Below are 22,674 nucleotides of genomic sequence, written 5' to 3'. Positions count from 1 at the left end.
TGTCGGCCAGGCAAGCTGGCGAGATATGTTAAAAGGGTGGACTGTGGAAATTTAGCTTGTAACTGAACATTATCTGCGCCATCTTGCCTCTCCCCAGCGCCACGCACAGCGAACGCACGGCCACCATTTTAGGCACCCCACTCTCTCCCCTGCTCATTGTCGATCGCCAGCGCGTTCCCCTGGCGCTGCAAGCATCCCCCGCGCCGACCACCCCCGCTCTCTCATACACGGGCCATAAACCCTCTCCTTCTGCGCGACCCTGCCATGGAATCACACCCCGCGCCTGACCGACATCCCGTACATGGTCATGCATCTCTTTGATAACCCCCCTCCTCTGCGCCCCATTGTCCGAACCGATCCCAGGCCATCACCTAGCCCTGCGGATGCAGTTTATTGACCCTACTGTAAGGGAAACACCCCACATCAAAGGGATTACAGTAGATCAAAGCCCCTACCCCCTGAGACCCGGCCGGTCGCACACACCCCCGGGAATTGGCGGAATGTCCAGCTGTGTGATAGCCATCTCCTACTGTGGATGGGGTGGGGACTCCTACTGTAGATATGTGTGGGAACGAGTTCGAAGTGGGGATTCCGAGGATGTTCTTTCATGTTCCAAGACAATCTCAAGAATGTGCCATGTACGATAACCCTGCAATAAAGTCATAAACCTGTGTATAAGAGGCCAGGCCTCAGAGATGCAGGGAGAGCACCTCGTGACGATACCTTGCTGTCTGATCTGATGTGTTCTGCTCCGACGGAATAAAAACTTTGTTTCCTGCCTTCCAGTCTCCGGCGCCTGCCTCTTTCATTGGTAAATTATCGAATGGTATGAGAGGCGATTACCGCCGGGCAATACTTGAAAGGTTATCGACTGAAACTGCCGCTACCATTTAACAAGACCTTTGACCAAATCTTCACCTTGGATTGAATTAATAATACATTTCTCCTGCTTTCCATTCATAATAATTATATTTATTAATTTCTCAAAATCTTTTCACTCTTTATCTTCTGTGTATGATGTAAAAGAGTGACATTTCCTGTAATAAAGGTTTTGTTTTTCTTCACTCAATTTTTTACAACTCTTTTCAAGGTCCATCCCAGCTCCACCCAGATCATGTTTATGAAGGAGCTTGTTTTCCCAAATGTGCTGTGATAAACTCTTTTGTGTTCCCCTGATACTGCACACCAGTTGTTGAAGCTGCGGGCTCCCTGTCTCTTTAGTAAGGTACACCTTAAGAGGTGATATATAAAACCTATTATGGACTGATGTGTGGTTAATCGAACTATCTAACAGTTCACCAACTGAACACACATTAGTTCACCGCAGGCATTGAAGGTCAGTCTATCTGTTAAACGCCCATGGTCTCAATCAATTGCCCAGTGATCATAGCATTCTTCACTGTAATGGGGCCAAATAAGATGACTAATCTTAATCAAGGAAATTCATTAGCCCCACTTTAAGGCTAAAAGAACCCTTATGCACCACATTATCACTTTTAACTCTACCCAATATTTCAACAAATTGGCAAATTGAAAGTCTGCCCCTTACAAATACGCTGTCCAGCCATTTCCCTTGTCTAAATGAAAAATGTGTTGGGTAAGTGGGAATATCAGGTTCTCTTCTGCCATTTAAACATCTATCTGAAAGGACACTTATGCCCCTCCACATTCTGCCAGTGTCCTTATTTCTCATTTAATTAGTGACATTGTTTCCAGTATTTCCCACTGATCATCTCCAATGCTTCTTTCATTTGCTGATAAAAGTGAAGGATCCAAAAATGTAATCCAGGCCGCCAGTCAAGACAATATCTATGTCCTTATTACTGGCATGCAATTTTTTCAACTTATTGAAAGCAATATTGTGGAAATTAGGTTTTATATCTTTAGCAGGACGATGGAAGTTAACTAGCACAGTTTTCTTTAATGAGACTTAGGGGCCTTCTTTAAGGATCAAATGATGAACTTGAATGCAAACTGATGGAACTTCAACTGCATTTTTCATAGTATGAATGAATGAATGATTTAATGCATGAATGAATGAACGTATTGTGTGATTAATTAAAACCATTACAATATACAAAATTAAAACATGTAGCAAAAGATTGGAGTCATTGGACAATGTGGAAGTTAAAAGCTTCTAATGTTTAGAACTAGGCCATTCAGGAGATGTATGGACAGCCGGTATTAGCATAGTAATTGAAATCACTAATACAAAATTGATGCTCGATGCTGCCCCTTGATCAAATTGACTGTTCAGGGATGAAGAGAGTGTTCCCTGCGCTCATCAGGCTGTTAGTCAGTCTCTGCCTGAGCCAACTTGTTTTTAAAAAGTGTCCGAGTATGATGTACAAATTTACCAAAGTTGGCCATGTTCTCCACAATGTCTAAAGAGTAGGGCTGGCAAACAGCCTCCTTTGCCTTGCAGGTGCCCAGTTGGAGTAGTATGGGTCTGAGGTAGATTGCATGTGCTTGCAGCATAACAAAATATGTGTCAGGGACTCCCTTTGAAGTTACATAGACGACATGCTGTAATGTTCAACAGAGCTTTCCAAGTTGTATATAGTTATTTTAATGGGAGCGGATGTAGTCTTGCAGCTAACATCCGGTTTAGTACTTGTCTCCCCATGGCCTGCGTGAGATGGAGCTTGTGAATATGTAAAATTTGTAGGAGGCATAAGGTTTCATGAAAGTCTCTGGCTGCCAAGGATTTCATGTTCAAAGTGCGAGAGCGGGAGCGTAATTGCCTTTTTATTACTGATTTCATGCTTGCATAGTTGATTAAGCTAGATTCCCAGTTCTCAGTATCTAATTGTAGAAGATCTTTATTTGTGGAAAGGTTGGCTGACCAGCAATTGCTCAGTTTTAAAAAGATGCATTTAATGAGGGCCTTAATGAAATTCTCAGGAGCCAAAGTTACCAGGTAAAAACATTTTTTGTCATGGTGCCTAGCCCCTCTAATTTTTTCTGGACGAGGTTGAGTTCAAGTTGAATCAAGGTGTTTCTTGTACAAGCGGGCAAGCAAAATATTCTTGGTATGCAGAGCAGTGTATTTTTTCCAGGTCGTGGGGGAACATTCACGGAAAGGCTTGTTGTGTATACTTGAGGTACGGTAATAATTTGACCCATGGTACCCTTTGGATTGCCATGGTTGTAGGGCTATATAAAGTGGCATGTAATTTGCAAAGGACTTGTGTGACCATCTTCGCTTTCTGCTGCAGTTTTTGTAGGTGGAGCAGTGGGAGGCCGGTCTCACTGAGCCAGGCACCCAGGTAGTTAGTTTATTTTCCTTGGGTAGCGCCCAAAGATCACAATTTTGGGCTAGGTTGCGTTTGCTACCAGCTTGTTCTTGTTGTTATAATCCAACAAGGCAGTGAGAGCTTTTTGGTGGCCTGGTTTAGTATGATCCAGAAGAACGAGATCGTCGGCATACAACATCAAATACATCTTTGTCTTCCCAATTTTTGGAGTGGCAAGAGAGGCTCCATGCAGTGTTCAGCCCACGTCTGCAGTGTATAAATTAAATAAAAGCGGAGCGATGACGCATCCCTGTTTAGCCCCCGATCTATGGCGATTTTTTTTGTGGCGGATTCTCTAGAAAGTTGACCCTTACCCAGGTTCCTGAGTACAGGGATGTAATGGCTCATAGTAATTTCGGGCATATGTTCCACTGTGCCAGATTTTGCCAAAGGATACTGCAAATAACCCAGACGAAAGCTGCTGAATAGTCATTAAAGTAGGCAAAGACCGGGGGGAGAGTGGCGGACTGCTGCTTGATGGGCTAAGTATTGCAATGCTATAATGTTGTCCACAGTTGAGCCCCCTGGTCTAAACCCCGTCTGGTAGCATGGCAGCAAGCATTCCGACTGTACCCAGTCCACTAGTTCCTGCAGAAGTGTACTCACATAAGCCTTTCCCTCGATATCCAGCAGGGCAATCATCTGATAGTTCTTTGGATCAGTGTCTGTCCCTTTTTTGAAAATTGGTTGCAGCAGTGAACCCTTCCATGAGTCCAGGACACCCTCCAGAGTCCTGCATTCTGCATATAGCAATGGAAGATTGGAGGACCAGAAACTGATGTCTTCCCAATGGGACCTGGAGTTCCATTTTTCTGGATCCTTTTTAAGATGGTGCAGACTGCTGCCTCACAACGAACTATGGAGTCTGCCGATGGCCTGGAAGGCGCGGCCCTGAAGTTTTCCGACTTCATCGGAGTGGTGTGACCATTTAAACTAATTGATTTCTGGGCATCAGAGTACAAAGACTTCACGGTCAGAGTACAGAGACTTCAAGTGGGCTACCAATGTCCCCATGAGGACCAATTTCTCTCTACTGGAGGCCCCATGAAGTAAGTTGTTTAAATATTACCAGAATTGTTGGGCCTTGCATAGTGCCACCAACTTGAAGATCTTTAACCATTTTAGTTTCCTAATGAGGAGCGTGTAGGTCTTCGCTGCTATTTTCAGCTGCTTTTTGGTGGTTTACATTCGAATATTTTATATGTCCTTTGTTTATTTTTAGTTGCTGCGTGCTTTGCTTGATCACTGGAGCTCGGCCTAAGTTGGATGTTGTTGTGCTTATTTTGTTGTGAGTGATGGTCCCTTGGAGCAGCATGCCTAGTTCATGTGCAAGTTTTTCCCTTTCCCCTATGATGGTCCCCATATTAGGCCCCGCCGGCCAGCCAGTCCACATGAGTGAAAAACATGTGTTTTCTAAAACAATCTTGACCTGAAGAAGGTGGTGTCAATTAACACAGGTCCACCAAAACGCAGCATTGTCAACTTGTTTTTACTGTATTGCGTTTTCATTATCTGTATTGTTTTCAATGGTTCTTGCAGAGATTCACAGTAAAGTTATTATCGGAATAGTGCTGTCCATGAATATACTTGAACTAAGAACAAAGTAATACAAGGCTCTCTGTTTATAAGGCAAACCTAAGCATCAACAAAGTAAAAATCCTATTGAAGGAAAAGGATTACCATGTAAATGCATTAATCATTCAGCATATAAGAATACATTTTTGTGATTTCTATGAACTATGAATTGTTGGATTTTAAATCAATTTTACTGTTGTATTTGCATTTATTTATTTTTTAAATAAAGGAGGAGTTATTTTTTTGTGTGTTAATTGTATGTGAGTGTGTGTGAAGTAAGAGTTGGGAGAATTAGGTAATAGACTAATAATTATACGGGGGACATATCATTTTTGTTGGTTACTTTTAACCCAGTTCCCTTTGTCTCAAAGGGTTACTTTCACATTTGTTTTCCTTATCCACCTCACACATTGACCATACAGTGTTAAACTGAGGTTTGATTAAATCATCAATTGGGGCTGTTAGCGTGAGTATTTTTTCAAATTTTCAATTATTTAAAAAATCAAAACTTTTACTTATACTTCCCATCAATCAATGCTTATAGTGTAAACTGGTGGGTACTTAATTTATCTTTAATAGGGTCACTGAAACAACAACATTGAATTGGACTATCTATGAAAACAGAGTCATTATTAAGATTATCTAATTTATTTTCTAAATTAGACAAAAATGTTGCAGGATTTTGTAGCAAATCCACTTGAACATTCATTTCCAGTGACTGTCATTATAAAACATCTCAATTGGTTTTAATATTGAAGACATTGATTTGTGAGTTGTCAAGATTGAACCTCTTCCATCTTTTAGATGCATTCAAAATTTATTTGCAGTTAGTATTATTTTGTAACCAAATATAATCTGTTTGCCTGTTACATTAACCAGTTATGTAACAGGTGGCTAAATGATGGGCACCCAAGCATGTCGCAATATTCTCAGATGGTTCTTGGGTGACCACTTAATCCATAACATTCTTTGAACAGATGGCTGCTCTTTCATTTAGATTTGAACTCTTTTCAATGTTACTATACATGTTTGTCTTTAACTGAAGCACTTTGGAAGTTACATTAAAGCTGTAGTTAAATCTGCATCTTCCACATAGGTGGTGAGTTGTGGTTGCATTCACCCCTTCTCCAGGCCAGCAGCATTATGAATTTGAATGAAGGTTATTTCATGGTGTTCACACTGAGGTAGTTTTGACACCATTCTGCACCCCTTGTGCATCCAGCATAAATTATCTGGAACTCCTTCCCACTGAGGCTGAGGCTACCTTAGTAGTACTATCTTACCAGAGTTGGATGTAAAAGCCCATGATACAGCATGTCACAAAAGTGTGGGTGAAACTTCTAAATCCATTTTCTTTGATGAAGTTCCTCATAGGTTATTAGGCAGTTGATTAACTTCTTAAAATGCAATCATACTCTTTTGTGTGGTTCATGCATTTGCAATCATTTCTAACAACACGGAGAAGACCTCAAACAAGTAAACTAGTACATTAAAAGCAGAGGGCAGGATCATTCCAGAGCCACAAAGGTCTACAGATAGCTTCTTGCAGAGCTATAATCTATGCCATAGATAAAGGCTTTTAGCTTGACCAAAATGTAGTAGTATCTATGAAGAAACTTATAAAGCAGTAGCCAGTGTTCACTGTTGTATGATATATCTTTGGCAGAATTCTTTGTATGAAGTGCAGGCAGCTGAAAGAGAGATTTAAGCCCTGCCATGAGTGGAATGCTACGGATATCCAGAATTGATATTTCTGTTATGTACATCACATGTAATCCCACCCATTCGATGCATGCAAGTGTGTCAATATTAAATACTGAGTGGGCCAGATAGGATAGTCATTGGTGGATTTGAAGATGTAACCTCTCTTTTTGTTTCTATATGGAGAAATGGAGGTGTTGAGTGGAACCAGAAGTAACAACAATATGCTTGTGCTACACAATTACATGTCTATATATCATGCTCTTAGACCTCTTCCTGTCTATAAGGAAGAGTCAGGGTTTCCCCGGCACAGCTTTGGCTGTCTTACCACACACATTAATCCTTAATGGCAGTGTTGACTTAAAAAAGGCCTTATGAAAGTGAATTCGTATGTTGACAAACTATTGTATGAAATACAGCCTACAGTCTATGATTGACAAAGAAATGACTTGCCTTCTTTATACAATCTCCTATATTGTTGATTCCACAGGGTCTCTATGAATTTGCTGTGAACTCTTGTATTTTTGATGAAATGGTGCATGGTTTTCTCAATTCACAAAAGCACCGTCTCAGTGAATTTGGACCCCCAATGCCTTCCACTGCACGGGAAGGTCAAAACTTAAGGCAATGACAACTAACGTCAACGGAAACCTCTCAGATTTGCTCCAGTTGATCTGAAGGCCATATCTACCTCTAAATCTAATATTCTCAAGGATGTATGAGGCCAAACTATTCTCTTTAGTGTAGAGCAAGATATTCATATATAATTATAACAGCATTTTACATTTTCTGAAATGCAGTCTGCACATAGTGTTTCCCGAGTACACATGCTCGGTAATCCTGCAAAATTGCATATAATAATGGTCACAATGGTAATCCCTGTTGGGTTTCCCTACAAATTTGTATCTCAATGTCAGTTCGCAATTTATTTTCACATGTGCCTTCGCATGACATATGGCGTCTATTTCTAGCCGACACATTTGCACCTTTGACCATCACTTTCTGGTAGAGTAAGCAAAAAGTTTAACTCTAAATTATTGAATCACTTCTTCATGTCTGAAAAACAGTAGCCACTTTAATGCTTGGGTAACTGTGATGGGAGAGGACAAATAATGTGCAAAGATTATTAGTAGTCAATTGACGAGTCATAAACCATACCTTATCTGGTGGACCAGCTACTTATATACGGGAGGAGTCTCAAATCAATTATCTTTGCCTATATTGTAGTTTTATTAGCACATCAAAATGTATTAAAGTCAATATTTGATACAATACAAATTGAATCGCCAGTTGACACAGCATGAGCAGCTGATTATAACAGTTTCTATAAGTGATGGTGGAAGTACTTCCTTTCGCTTTTCCTCCTCAAACATATTTAGCAGGTAATGGCCAGCAAATTATGATATTCATGATAAAACTCAACCAGTAATCTGCTAATTCTGAGCATGCTAACATTTCCCAATAAACCTTATTACCTTACAAATCTATGACACCATGATGGATCTGTATAAGGCTTCCCCTTCAGATTCCTCTAGCCATACTATTGTGCTTTTATCTGGAAATTCCACTGTCTCACATTTGTATACCTGTTGCCTAGCAATATACCAACTGCAATAATAGGTTGTGAATAATTCAAGCATAGAATGGGTATTTATCTTGTGTTTTCTTCATCATTTACTGTTTCTCCATTTGATCCTATTTACTGAGAAATCCAGCCACTATTATTGAGGGTCTGTCACCCTCTCCATATCACCTAGCCAGATATTTATTCATACATGTAATCTCACTCTCTGCAGTCTCAGAAAGCTCTCTTAAATTTTTGTCTTTCCTGCCTATCAAATCTACACACAGTTTCTATATGTGTTCTATTGAAATGTTTGATTTCACTTTCCAAATTTCTAAACCAAGGATTTATTTGAGTACACCTGCATGTTTGGAAAAGTATACCTCTCTAATTTGTGCATTAAAAGCTTCCTTTAAAATGCCATAGACACAGATAGCACGTGTATGTCAAAATATTCAACAATGACCTATCACACCTCAGTGTGAAAGACATTGTCTAGCAAGGCCTCCTAGTGAAAATGCCATTCTCTTGCACTGGTCCTGGTTGCAGGCAACTCCATTTCAAATATAACCAGGGAATGATCAGATAATATATGGGGAAATATTTCTGCCATTTGGGTTGAAGGGCAGACATCCCATGTATGTAGACAGTAGCTGATCTGCAATGCAGCATCATGGACCCTGGAGTAATACTTGTATTCTTTGTCAGTAAAATTTCTCCATTACTCTGTGTAAAATAGCTCCTATTTTTTAATATTATTGATAAGTGCCCCGGTTACTAATGATTGGTGTACATGCAATTTGTGTATTCCTATTTAGTGTGAACTGAAGAACTGTGTTGAAGATCTACTCCTCCCTCATGTCATGGACCATGGTTCTGTTGTCATGCAAAAGACAAGGTCATCTATGTTTGGGCTATAGCTATCATGAAGCACGACAAATACCCTGCGTATTATGCCCTGTGGTTTTAAATAGAGGCCCTGTTCATGAGACAGTATTTTAAAATACTGAAATGCAAGTTTGTTTTTCTATGTATTAATATTGCAACCCCCCAAGAGTATATATTGTAGGAAGGGTTTTTCCTGATTCAGGGGGTCACGTGTTTCTTCATTAATATCATGTCTGTTTCAGTATGCTATTAAATTCGAGTATTATTTACATACCTGACAATCCAGGTCACGAAAAAAAACTGTAACATGTTAGTATATCTAACCATGTATGCAAACACCAATGTACAATGTTATTGGGGACCCTTTCATCATCCTCAAACTTCAGAGGAAAATGTCAACCTAACAATATATATCCAATTCCGATAAGCCAAACATTATTGCGCTGCATGTTTCCTGCTCCTCTCCCTCCCCCACTCATAAACCTATCTTTCAGTGCAATTCCCTACCCTTTGATAACATATCCAACACCTAATCATGCAGGGAAATGTGAAACATTTACAACAGGAGACCAAAGTGAACCTCCTCCACTAGTGTGAAGTCTGAACAATCAATGGGGACATAATTTTGTATACTGTGGGGCATATTCTCAAGAACGTGTGAGAACTACCGCTATAGTAGCTTATCGCAACTCACCACATCGCGGGAAAATAACACCTTCATAACATGGCATTCCCAAGCCGGCGGCACCATGCGATAGTCCCACTATAATGCATCTAATGTCCGCGATTAAGTCATCGCAACGCCGCAAAAATGCAAAACACCAACGCAAAAAAAGCTGCGATGAGGCCAAGCGTGATAAAAAAAATCAGCGAAAAGCAGCCACAGGCCTGCCAATCCCACGCGTCCTGCGTGAAAATGCACTATAAAAGAACTTAAAAAATAACACCAAAACCCAATCAAACTGCGAAGCACCAGGGATACACCCGGACCGAGTGCAGAGGACAACCCGAACCCCACAAGCCCCACAGAGGACCAGCTAGGAACCCCGTGAACCTGGAAGGGCAAGGAGAAGACGGGGTTCAGTCCGCAGGAAGACCGGATCATCGTCATGAAGGTGACAGAACACTACCAACAACTGTTTGTCATCTCCACTGTGCCATTGGCAACACAAACGCAAATATGGCAGTCCATCGTCACCAACGTGAATGCAGTCGGAGTGTCAAGGAGGTCAAGGGGGCGGTCCAGAGGCACTGGCATGAAGTGCACAGCCTAACTAAGGAGAAACTTGCTGCCAACAGGAAGGCAGCAAAGGCGACTGGAGGTGGGAATCCTGCACCACAAGAGGAGCTGGATGAGCTGGAGGAAATGGTGGCCACAGTCAACAGTGCGGAGACGGTGCAAGGAGTAAGGGGTCTGGACACAGCTCTATATGACCTGACCCAACAGCAACAGGGTGAGTAACAACCAGGGACTGGGGAGACAAAGGGAGATAGGCACAATGGTACACATGCACAATCATGCCCAGCACACTGAACACCCACATTGAGTGTGGAACATGTCCCTGTTACCCGTGGCACACTACAGCACACATGGAAACACCAAGTAGGCCCCCTCCACAATGTGCACAAATGGGCCCCCCTCCATATCACCAATGCCACAACGTACCCATGCACATGTGCTGAAGCAAGAAAAGCAGCGGCTCTGTGAGCCACACGGAATATGCAACTGACACTGCATGGCAGATACAATGGCTGCAGTCACAATACATGACATGGTGCACAAGACGACTTAGAGCTGGCTGAGTGTGTACCACATCCGTAAAGGAGAAGGTCACACTCGGACACATCCACGTGCACCTACAACCCATGACGTCAAAAACACACCTGCAGACAAACAATGTCAAGAGTACAAAAAAGTCCAACAACACAAATGACCAAAGTCACAAACATCACAGCACCCAAAAAGCACACAAATCAAAGGCACATCGACTCATAGGGATGAGGTGCCGCCAAATCAGAGCTGCATGGCAGACTCACCAACAATGCAACACACACACATAGCAATCACAGCACATCAACATTGACGACAACATGGTACAATGTGCAACAATTACACCACAGGACAGAGGACACAACTGCTGCCGATCGTGCGTAGAAACTGGCCAATCACATCTGGCATTGCATGACACTGTGAGATGATGTACGAGTACAACCTCACATCTGTCATGTAGTCGGAATGTCCACTGTCTCCAAACAAATAGGCAGCTCCTCCAAAACAGTACAATGTACATTGTCATGCAGTCTGTATGTAAACATGTATAATGGGCAACATACATGCAACACACTGTTTACCTGCATCTCCACTTTACATTGCAGAGGGACAATCCACACCTCCTACAGAGCAGACCACACATCTCTACTATGATGATCAAGAGGACACCCTGCACTTCTGCTCAGACACCCTCCAACGACTCGTGGACAGCCTCAGCACCCCACCCCCAGGAGCAGTGCAGCCCAGCTGCATCGGAGTGACCCCACCCCCTGCACAGCCCACACAGCAGGAAGCACACACCACCACAGCTGGCCCACAGGACCCACACGACCAACACTTTGAATTCCAACTCCGTGTGTTAGCGTGCAATGTGAGTATGGTGTCAAACTACTTGCCTTGTGGATCGATATGATCCAATGAAGCAGACCGTGTACACACTGATGTGTGTGAGTACATCATGCGAAGAGGAGTTCTGTTGCCACATGCGAGGGGGGACACTACTTCAGGTGGGATACCGATTCTGACAGTGATACACACTGCCATATGCTATACATGGACGTGTGGCTACATTGGGGGATGCTAGATTGTTGTGCATGTGCAATGAGGTCACACCTTCACAGTAATCCAATTGGCCATGTGGGTCAGGATCAAACTTGCACATTGCTGACATTTACCAGGGTGTACCTCTTAGTGCAATCATCGTCCCTACATTCATCCATACTTGTACACATGGGCGAACATAGACATGACACATCTGTGTGATTTGGAATATTTTATTCACATTCTGGGGATTTTCCGAGAATGGAGAGGTACATTTCCAGTGCAAGCCAAGATTTTGTGGTTGGCCAGAGGCAAGTAGTTTGACACCATACTCACATTGCTGAAGACACCTAAGAGCAGAGGTATACCAGAAACTATCCCAGACACAATGTGTGGCTTACAGAGGTGGAGCTGCCATTAGGGATTCGCCACCTACGTACCACAAGCAGTCTGTCCCTCCCTGTATACGGACAATGCTCATTGACACACACGATTTGTCAAACTAGTCAAAACTCATCACAGTTGTACACTGGTGAAGTTGAGTAGGCTTTATTGGCATGGGCGTGTCAGTACGGGCAAGTGATGGGCCCCAACAGGCAGACAAATGCTGAATACACTTACAGGCAGAATGGTAACGTATCGAGGTGCATGGAATGGGGTTGCAAACATTTACACATATCTTTTTGGTTGGCAACTGTCTCAGCCCACCTTGCCTTGCTGGTCGAATCATGTGATGTTTGGCGTCTGCTCATTGCCCCGTGTAAGGGGACACGACTCACAGCCCATGGGATCTGCATGGAGCTGTACCACCGGACTGCGCCGACTGCGTGCTCTGCTGACCGTGAGCAGGTGAAAGGGACCAACAAGGTCACATTTCTTGCCACATTGGCATGTGTGTAGTCTCCCTCCAGCAGTATGTCAGATTTGGGAACTTTGCCAAACGACGCTGTGCAGCTCCACCCATGGGGCTGCAGCACCTTGCAGAGGTGTGTGGCAATATGCGTAGGTGCACGCACATGCATTCTAAGTCCTTGCGTATGCAGAAATGTCCACTGTTGTACTGGTTTATGGGACCAATACTCCATGATGCAACACGGTGTTGTGACCTGTGCTCTGGGTTTCAATCAGTTGTGTATGCAGGAAGGTAGTTACTTGTCCATGAATGCGAGTGCTGCTTCGTAGGCCATCAGTTCCAGAAGTACGTCGTTCTCGGATTCAAGGAACATGAGGGAGAGCCAATCCATTAACTGGTCTGGACAGATGTGATCCGACCACGCAGTTTCACCAATCCGCAGCAGAGCCCAATAGGGGAGCGCCTCGATGTGGTCACTGCACACGAGGACTTGGGCAATCTCCCATCCACTGCTGCCGGCACAGGCACCACATATCAGGGCATCCCATGCCCGGGTATCCCGGTTGCACTCCTGTTCGTGTGCCAACAGGGGTCGCACACACAAGTCGTAATCCAGTTCAGCTTGTGTTGGATAGGCAGACCTCCATGGGCCACTCGAATGTGCATGATTGACAGTGGAACCATGCTGGACGCATGTGACGTTTGCAGGTCAGGAACTAAGACTGTAACTGATTCGCAGAACTGCCATTGGCAGTGCTCCCAACAGATGCAGCATTCGTGCACGGACAGTTCCACGTGACTGTAGTTGTGCATGTGCCTGGGATTGCCTGCCATTGTGTTTGTAGGTCTCGTACCACCGGAATTCCTCAGACCGGCAGCAGTTCTATGGATGATATGCCACAGCTCGGAGTAATGAGTCGTATGTGTGTTCAACATTTTGACGTAGGGGTTGTCTCTTGTACCGAGGTGTTGGAGGCATGCCATGCAGGTGTAGCTCGAGCAGAGACAAGTGTGTGTGGGGTGTGGACAAGTTGCTCTTACATTTGCGCAGTTTGTGGTGTGGGAGTCGCCAGAGTCTGGTATATTATCTCACTTAGGGGGTGCCGTGCACATTGCAGACCACGGTCAGAGGTTCGGATGTCCTTTCACCTGGTATTTCGAGACAAAGGAGCTTTCATGCCTAATTTTAGTCTGACTACTGCTTGCGTTTCTGAAATGTGATGTGGCCTTCGTGCTGATTATGTTGCCAGGCCTCAGATTTTGGGACACACGCAACAGTTGGCATGTATGTGCCAAGGGCACGATTTTCCTTGCGCTCCTTGTTCAGTCAAATATGTCAAACAAGGAGTCAAATACAGTCAAATACAACGCATGCGATTACATCGCATGCTGTTGTAACGCAAAACTTTACCCCGACTTTCTGTCGGGGGAGCGCTGGAAGTTGGAATAGATTAATTTTCTATTCCAACTCCAGTGAATGCAACAGTAGGGAAGGTGTTGGAGTTAAATCCAACACCTTCTACCCACTGCTGCACACCTTATGCATTGCAACAGCATGCGATGTAATCGCATGCGTTGTAACGGTGGCGTTAAAAAGGCTGTTCCCTGTTCAGTCTCTCTCTCTCTCTTTTTCTCTCTCTCTGTCCTTTGATGACTGCCTGACACACCTTCTTCACTGAGATATTGTCTTACATGCTGTCACTTGCAGATTGTCCAGGGATGACCCGCCATGACTCTACCAAATAGTTGTTTGTTGTGATATTTGATTGTGATGTTTTGTTTGGACTTTCAATAGTGAAGGATTGAATCTGTTTTTTTCTGTTCTCACATGGCTGTTAGTTGTTGTGTTTCTGCGGCATCAGGCACATGGTTTTGTGCATGATTTTGTGATGTTGCTGTGCATTCTCTTGGTCAGGAGGAGGTGGGGGGTGGCCGGGGTGTGGCCAGGGGGGCTGTCCTGGGCGTGGTGGCAGGGGGTGTTGTGTCCCTGTTGGGGCTCGGAGCTGCATGATCAGTGGCTCCATGGTGTCTGTTGGTCTTCAGGTGTGGCTGTGCACTGGGCTTCCTTTTCTGTTGCTTGTTGTCGTCCAACTTTGCACCAGGTCAGAGCAGGTGTTAGTTTCCTGCTGCTATCCCACCTTATCGCATGTTTTGTGATCTTATCGCTGATCTGGCTGGTCGTTGAGAATGTTGAGTTGTGGTGTCGTTGCGGCTTTTTGCTCTGGAACGCCTACTCTGCATCTCATTAGTGGTAGTTGCCGGGGTCATCTGTGGCGATGTTTTTGGAGGTTGCTATCGTAGGTAAACTGGTGTTATCGGCAGTTTGCACCAGCTTGTGAATGAGGCGATGGATGTATCGTGACTTTGGCTGTGCTAAAGTGCCGTAAACTAGGCGATAGCACCTTGAGAATATGCCCCTATGTCTTTGTTTTTTTCTTGCCATAAGAAAAATCACACTAAGATTTTTATACATAAGCATATATGCCATAAGAGGTCTCAGGAGAGCTTGAGGTACCCGGCGTCGTGCTAATGTGCGAATATCTCTCTCCACAGTAAACATTGTGATTTGTGGCCAGGGTCTGCCTGAAAGTGGCCAGGTTCTGGGGCAAGGTGTGTGAGACGATTGAGTAGGTTCTCCTCTGGACCCGGATCAGGTGACTTGCCTGTTAGGATATGTTGACAAGGTAGAGGCGGCGAACCATAGGCTGGTTGCACTATTGCTAGTACTAGCTAAGCAAAGAGTGTCGGTGCATTGGGGCCGCAGGTTGTCGCCGCTGAGGGCTGTGTGGCTGCGGGATGCTGCCTATCGCCAGGAGCAGCTCACAGCGTACTGGGAGCTTATGCCAGGGCATGTTAGACCAGTAGATATTTGGGAACCTTTCGTTGCATACCTGAGGGATATAACTGAGACGGAGTTGGTGACCCAGACACAGGAGAGTTGATTTGGCGTAAGAGTAGAATGTGAACAGCTTACATAGGTACAATGAACTATCTCTGGGAAATGGACTGTCCACAATGTTGTAGATGCTGGGAGCGGCTGGGGGGGGGGGTGGCTATAATGGCACAACAAACATGTCGGTGATCCAAGGAATTGCAGCTATATGTTGTTGTACACTGAATATACTCCAGCACCTAAATATTTGTTGTTATGACATGGCAAGTCTTAATGTTACAGTATTTGCCTTTTCAAAAAGCTAATAAATAAAATTTAAAAAGAAGGAAAAACATTGGGATCAGTCAAAGGGTTCTCCTATCGTTTGTTCCACATGTGCTTCCATGTTGATTCTGGAAATCCCATGTTGCGCATTTTGTTCCTTCAGGACTTAGTTTCTAGATCATCATTCCTGGATTTAATTGCTTCCACTTTTTTATTTTTTAACATTTTTCTCTCCATGTAATTGTATCCTCCTCAGGCCCAATATGCAGAATTCCAGTCCTCCTCTGGGTTAGCTCAAAGCAACACCGTGCTGATGGGCACAGCATCTCCTTAGTCCTCATGGAGTCTAAGGTGGTAATAGTGATCACTTTCTTTTTTGGTTAGCAGATTTTGTATACAGAAGTGAGTCAGAGCATTTGAAAGGAGTGCAAGTTTCTTCTGTCTCAGACTTTGTCCGTGCGGCAGCTCGTCTTCTCCGGTTCTCATACCAGGCAAGAACCACAGTATAGGGCAGCACGGTTAACAAATCCAAGCCATGCTTTCAGCCAGAACAAGCCATCAATAGGACTTGCTCATCTGGCCAATGGTCACAGCTGATCTCTCATGGAGGCTCTCCTTGGCGCAGTAATAAGTGCTTCACCACTCATCTCTGCTCCTTCACACTGTACCATGACCATGGTTGACTGTAGGGGCAGGGGCATCACAACTTTCCAGATTCCTCAGCTCAGCCCTGGGGAAATTCTACAGTTGATGCAGACTACCCACTGATCTGTAATTGTGGATCTGAGATTTATTGATCTTAAGAAGTGACAAGAGTAGGCATTATTCGTGCATATCTTGTCAGTCTAGTGGCACTTCCCATTTAGTTGGACATCTTTGTTGTTGTGATTCTGGTGTCTACGTGGACTTTTTATTTTACTGGAAATCTACAGACCCCCAAATGTGAAGAGTAATTGTTGATTATTTTCGCCAAATTGTCTACTAAATGCCTGTGCCCCATTTCCATTGATCCTCAGATTTTTTACCAAGAGCAGTAAAAGTGGTACATGTGATGCCTTATAATAACTGAGTGCTTGGGTTCCCTATATTGAGACATAAAGAAACAAGAAAGGGATGTTATTAACCCTCTAACACATTAAAATGAAGTACCCTTGCTTCTCTTCTAGCCCATGACTCCAATTTACATGTGGGTAAAAAAGTGAGAGTTTAGTTTCTCAGTCTTTCACAAACAAAAAAGCCAAAATCTGTTTAAATATGATGTCTTACAGAAGGCAGATAAGGGAATATATTAGAACAAAGATCATGATATGGAAATTGTAAAGTACATTAGCTATTGGCCTAATTCAAAATTTGGACCAGAATCTGGAAGAAATGTTTGTCATTTTCTCTGCAAATTCATGACTACAGCACTTCAACCTGCAACTTATAGAGATAAAATGCTAATCTTTCTATGGATGTCGTATCCATTTCCTTTTGCTCTTTTTCAACACTGTTCCAATATTCCCCACAATTTTATTAATTTTGTTCTTCAAATTCCCAGTTGAGTAACTTACAAACTGGATCGGAAATACCTATTTATGTAGATACTGTGGTTTTGGGAACGGGAAAGAACTTGTCATTCAAGTCGAAGATGCTTGCCCATGTGCATTGGACCGGGAAGGAGATGCTAAAGTTAATGAACACATGGTCTGCCCAGGAGATTGGTATGGGCTTGCCGACTTGGATGTTGCAGAAGGTGATGAAAATAAGGTCCAGGAGGTATCTGGCAATGTTGGTGTGTCCCTTTATTTGTTGAGTGAGGCCCGATCTTCCAAAGAATTTGATGAGTGCTTTGGAGTTGGCATGACCTTCCAGGTGGAAGTTCAGGAGTGGGATGTAATTACTAGCCTCGAGGGTGAGTGGTACAATGAAGTACGGGATAGTGTTGGTGAAGTAGGTACATGGTCCCAGTGGTCTGTAGATGAGAGTGATGCTTGAGCTTAAGTTGGCCGAAATGTGGAGCTTGAACCACTGGTACTCTATGTTGCAGGATGATGCGTTAATGTAGGTGGTGTAACTGTTTGAGAACTTGTGGATGATGGTGATTCTGCCACCGGGCTTGTGAAGTCTATTTTGCCTGGTGATCCTGTAGCTGGTGGGATGACTATGACAATGTCAGGTGCCGATGGAGGGCTCAGTTACATTTCTTTGAGGAAAAGTAGGTTCAGGTCATTATTGAGCTATAAGTCTCAAATCTCTGTGGCATGTTTGGTGAGTGAGTGGGTTTTAGGGAGCATGCATTTGAGTTCAGAGTTTTGTGTATGGGGTGGGATGTTGGGTGCATTTGGTGCAGGTTCAGTGAGTGTTGGGTGCTGGTAAGTGCACAACAACTTTCAAAAAGCGCTGGAGAACATCCCTTGGTGTTCTGTGGTGTAGCAAGGCAGTGATGTGAGGAGCAGTGGCCAGGTTTCAGGGAGCAGCGGGGTGCAGCAGGGTAGTGATAGGAGGACCAGTGTTACTTTGTTGCCGGGCGCAGTGCAGATGCAGACTAGCTTGCCAATGGTGCGCCTGTTGCATGTCGATTCAGCAGCTGCCATTAAGTAGGTCCTGGGAGGGGGAGGAGTGATGTCACTTCCTGTGCAGATGTATGATTGGAATCCAGTTATATCACTTTTAGTGTAGATGGATGATGGGAAATCCAGTTATGTCACTTCCTATGCCAATGGATGATGGAAATTAATTATCTTGCTTAGCTTCTTTTTTTAAAGACACTTGTGGAAGGAAACCACTGATGTCCCGTCCTGTGCAGATGGATGATGGAAATGAGTCCCTTTGCTTGGCTACTTCTTCTTTACATTCCTAGATAATTAATGAATAATCTTGGCATCAGCACTCTTCTGTTTTATTTTACAACAGTTATTATGATGTCACATTGCCTTCTGCCAATGGCAGCAAAGAGTACAAACACCAGCTCTACCATAACAACTGCACATCAAACCCTGTACTACAAATATTATAATTTTAGTTTCCAGATTCCTAGTCAAATGTTATTTGTGGCATATGATCTATTTTTGCTGTTTTGATTCAACTCTTTTGAAGCAATTTTAGGACGTGACTCCTTCCCTTTTCTGTGATTTGTCTGCTGGCAAAAAATATTCTAAATTTGCACCTTTTAACCCAGAAATGTCCCCATCATTTTGGAGTTCGAGGAGTGGCGCAAGGTATGGTAGGACCAGGCTGGCAGCTGCACAACATGTGCAACAGGGGCTTTTCATGAGGATTTAAGATGAAGCATGGGCTAGTGGCATGAGGGTAAAAAGTAACACTGATGCTGTCTAAGGACAAAAAAGCATCCTCAGCATATTAAAAAAAAATTGGGTGCATGACAAAAGCATCAGGAGCGTGCCAAATTAGAATTCATTATCTGATAAAGAGATATTTATTATTACCAGTAAAGCATTAACTAAAGGTAGAAACAGGCTAAGTCGCTCATTTTAGCCTGGGAGGCCAGCCAACAAGCAGCTAGGACATTTTTCATGCCCTGCCATGGCGGTCTTGGGCAAGAAAAAAGTTGACTGTACTGAGTTGGAGGGGCCAGTGGCATAACACAGGGCTCAGATCCTGGGCCTGCCAAGCTCCAGGGGGCCCCATCAGCACAATACTGTGGGCCGGTAGTTCCAGGGGGCCCCCTCAGCACAGTACTATGAGCCAGAGAGCTCCTGAGTGAGTCCAAAGGGGATCCCTACATGTACCTTGCAGGGGGGACCCTCAAGTTTTGTTAAGCCACTGGGAGAGGCTGCCCTACATGTATGACAACTGACATTCTTAGCATGAGGGAGAGGGTTTCTGAGTAGCGGCTGTCAAAATCAGAGTATTTTCCGCATCTCTATGTGAAGTATGCGTACTGGAGTCAGGCAGTACCAATCTGTGGTAGATGACCCTTTACCTCCAACTGTAAATGAGTTCCTAAGCATTGAAAGGGATAGAAGGGGAGACCGTGTAGTGATTCACCATATAATGTGAACATATATAAGAAATAAAATATTCTCTTGCATAAGTGAAAATGGTACTGAAATTCACACAGAGGAACTACGTGGCCTTATTAGGTAAACACACCTTCAGCCTCGCTCCTAAGCATGATCACAAGATTCCTCCGTTGCTTGCAATACCTTTATATAGTACACAGGGCCAGACTGGGATTGCAAACCAGCCCTGGCAATTATGTCCGACCGGCCCCAGGGGGGGAGGGTGGTCGGATGTAACTGCCAGGGTTCGAACACTGCTGCAGCACTGCTGCTTCGCTTTTGTTACAGGGGGCTTATTTTGCAGTAATTCTGCAAAACCGGCCCCCAAGAACAAAACGGCCCTCACCGGTACAAAACTGTCCCCCACCCTTCCGGCCCACCGGGGAAAAGCCTGGTGCCCGCTACGGCCAGTCCGGCCCTGACCGTACAATATTCAGTTATTTATCCCACAGACAATGTACAGCAATCCTGCCCATATTGATGCACTCCGGAATATGTATGAAAGATGGTTATAGTTTGGGCTTTTACCATGTACTACTGCAGTGTGTTCTATATCCAGCCACGCCTCAGTCCCTCTAGCTGTCTCCAATGAATCACGAATTTCTATTATGTCCTAAAGACTGCTTGCAAAGCAGAGCAGGAGTGATCGAGAAAGAGTTGAAGGGGATATTGGGATATGTTTGCACGGTTGTCATTATTATTTCCAAACTGTCATCATCTTTCTTTGCAGAAGTGACAGGTTATTTTCTGAAGTTGCCACAATATATATTGGAAGATATCATGATATGGCCTCTGAAAAGATAATAATCGGGCTCTGAGCTTCACATAACTTGAGCCAAACAGGCTGTGGACTGAAACTGGGCTCACATTCATTTAAATGACGCAGCACCATTTTTTCTGGAAAAAAAACCTATTTCTTTTCTTTCAGAAACTCTTCTGCAGAAGTAAAGTATCTTCTCGCATTTCTTTTCGAAACAGAGCACAATCAAGCTACTAAGTTTTAGGCACATTAATGAGTGTTTATCTTGTTAAATCTGTGCCTTCATGTTCTTCTGCATAGTGCTGTTTAAAGAATCATATCAAAGCGAAGCAATAAAAATACACTTTTTGCTATTGATTATTAAGCATTTGCCATCCAGTAGAATTTTCAAAAAAATGTTCAAGGTTGATCTAAGCTTAGACACAATGCTAACAAGCATTGGTAAATGCAATATGTTTCGCCTACCTGATTAATAATGAGCTGTTTTTTGCTGTTATGAATTATCTATTGCGAAAGGAAATTTATTGTGCTGTTACTGGTGGTACTATAAAGCGGGGAAATTAGGTAAAGGTCTGAGGAGAATGAAAAAAAAAATGCACCCACAAGTACGCTTGAAATGGGTGCAGCTATCAAGAATATAATAAATGTGACTGTCAATTTAAAAAAAACACAAAAAAAGGAAATATAGAGGAGACTATATATATTGGTGACAATGTCAAAAACAAATAATCAAGTATTAATATGAGGATGCAAACTCTGTTAAGTTTATAAAAAGCAATAACGCTGCCAATGTGTGTTAGTCCAAAGCATGACTGAGGCACAAGTGCATATGAGAGAAAATTTGAAAATCATGTGAAATTGCTGCAAAATAGCAACACTGTGTAAACAGGCAGGCGATTAGTCAGATGTGTGACCGTGGCGCATAAGCATATGAGAGCAAGTGTAAAAAACGTATAGATCACTGAAAATTATCAACAATGTATCGGTGAAGACAGGCTAGTGGTGAAGCCCACTCAGTAATTTATTGTCGGGCCCCGGGGGAAGCAGGGTCGCAGACCAGTCTTCCCCCGGGGTTATTCGCGCAGCGGAAGGACATGGAGGGGGTGGGAGGTCAAGGGGTGGGGTTAGGGGCAGGCCGGTGGTGCACATAAAAGGTGCTGGAGAGAGGTTCCGGCTTCTTTCCTAGCACCTCCCACCACTGTGTTAGGGAGGGTCCAGGAGAAATTTCAGTTGATAGGTAGCGGTAGTCTTGGGTTAGGTCGGGCAGTGTGTAGGGCCGAGGGCCGTTTATAAATTCCCCCTGAAGCAGCATCGGACGATTACCTGCACGGCGGGGGCTATGGCAGGCCCCGAACATGATGCGGTGCGAGAGGCACTGCGTATCATAGGGCAGTCGGGACGGGCAGATCTCCTCTGTCCTGGCGTTTTAAGCGAGGCGTGGGTCGGCGTGCTCCGCCCTCGCGTCCGGCCACCGCGGATGTGACCGCGATAATTGTGGCCTGCTTAGAGGAGGCGGAGCCGCCAACGAAGCACCCGGGAGTCAAGGGACAAAGCAGAAGCGCGGTGGCAGGAGGCAGAGCCTGCACGCGCGTCTCCCTGAGGACAAGGTGGAAGGTGAGAGGGAGGAGGGAGGGGCGGGGCCATTCCGCAAGGTTGCGGGGCTGCAAGTCAGGGCCCCTGAGGTTGCGGGGCTGGGGGGGTATCAGACTCTGGGCGACAACTAGGGGCAGGGGGGGCCCTGATGAGTGCCGGGTCCCATTGGACCTGTCTGTGAGGGCTGGTTTAGGGGACAGCGGGGCAGATGCTTCCAGCCAGTAGGGCCCCACATTGAAGAAGGCCAAAAAGACAGGGCCCCAGGATGGGGTCTCCATGAGGGACCCATGCCCTACGGGTAGGGGATCAGGGGACAGGACTGTCAGCAGGGCTGGGGCTGGGGAAGTTTCACCCCCATCTTCCCCTTGCTGGGGTGGGTTATCTTTGAATGCGCAAATCAGGGAGCAGAGGCGCTTGATTCAGGAGACGGAGGACAGGTGGGTGGCCATGTGCAGTGCCAGGGAGTGGTGG

Source organism: Triturus cristatus, chromosome 8 (genome assembly GCF_964204655.1).
Source record: "Triturus cristatus chromosome 8, aTriCri1.1, whole genome shotgun sequence".
Lineage (NCBI taxonomy): Eukaryota > Metazoa > Chordata > Amphibia > Caudata > Salamandridae > Triturus > Triturus cristatus.
This window is presented reverse-complemented; position numbering follows the sequence as displayed.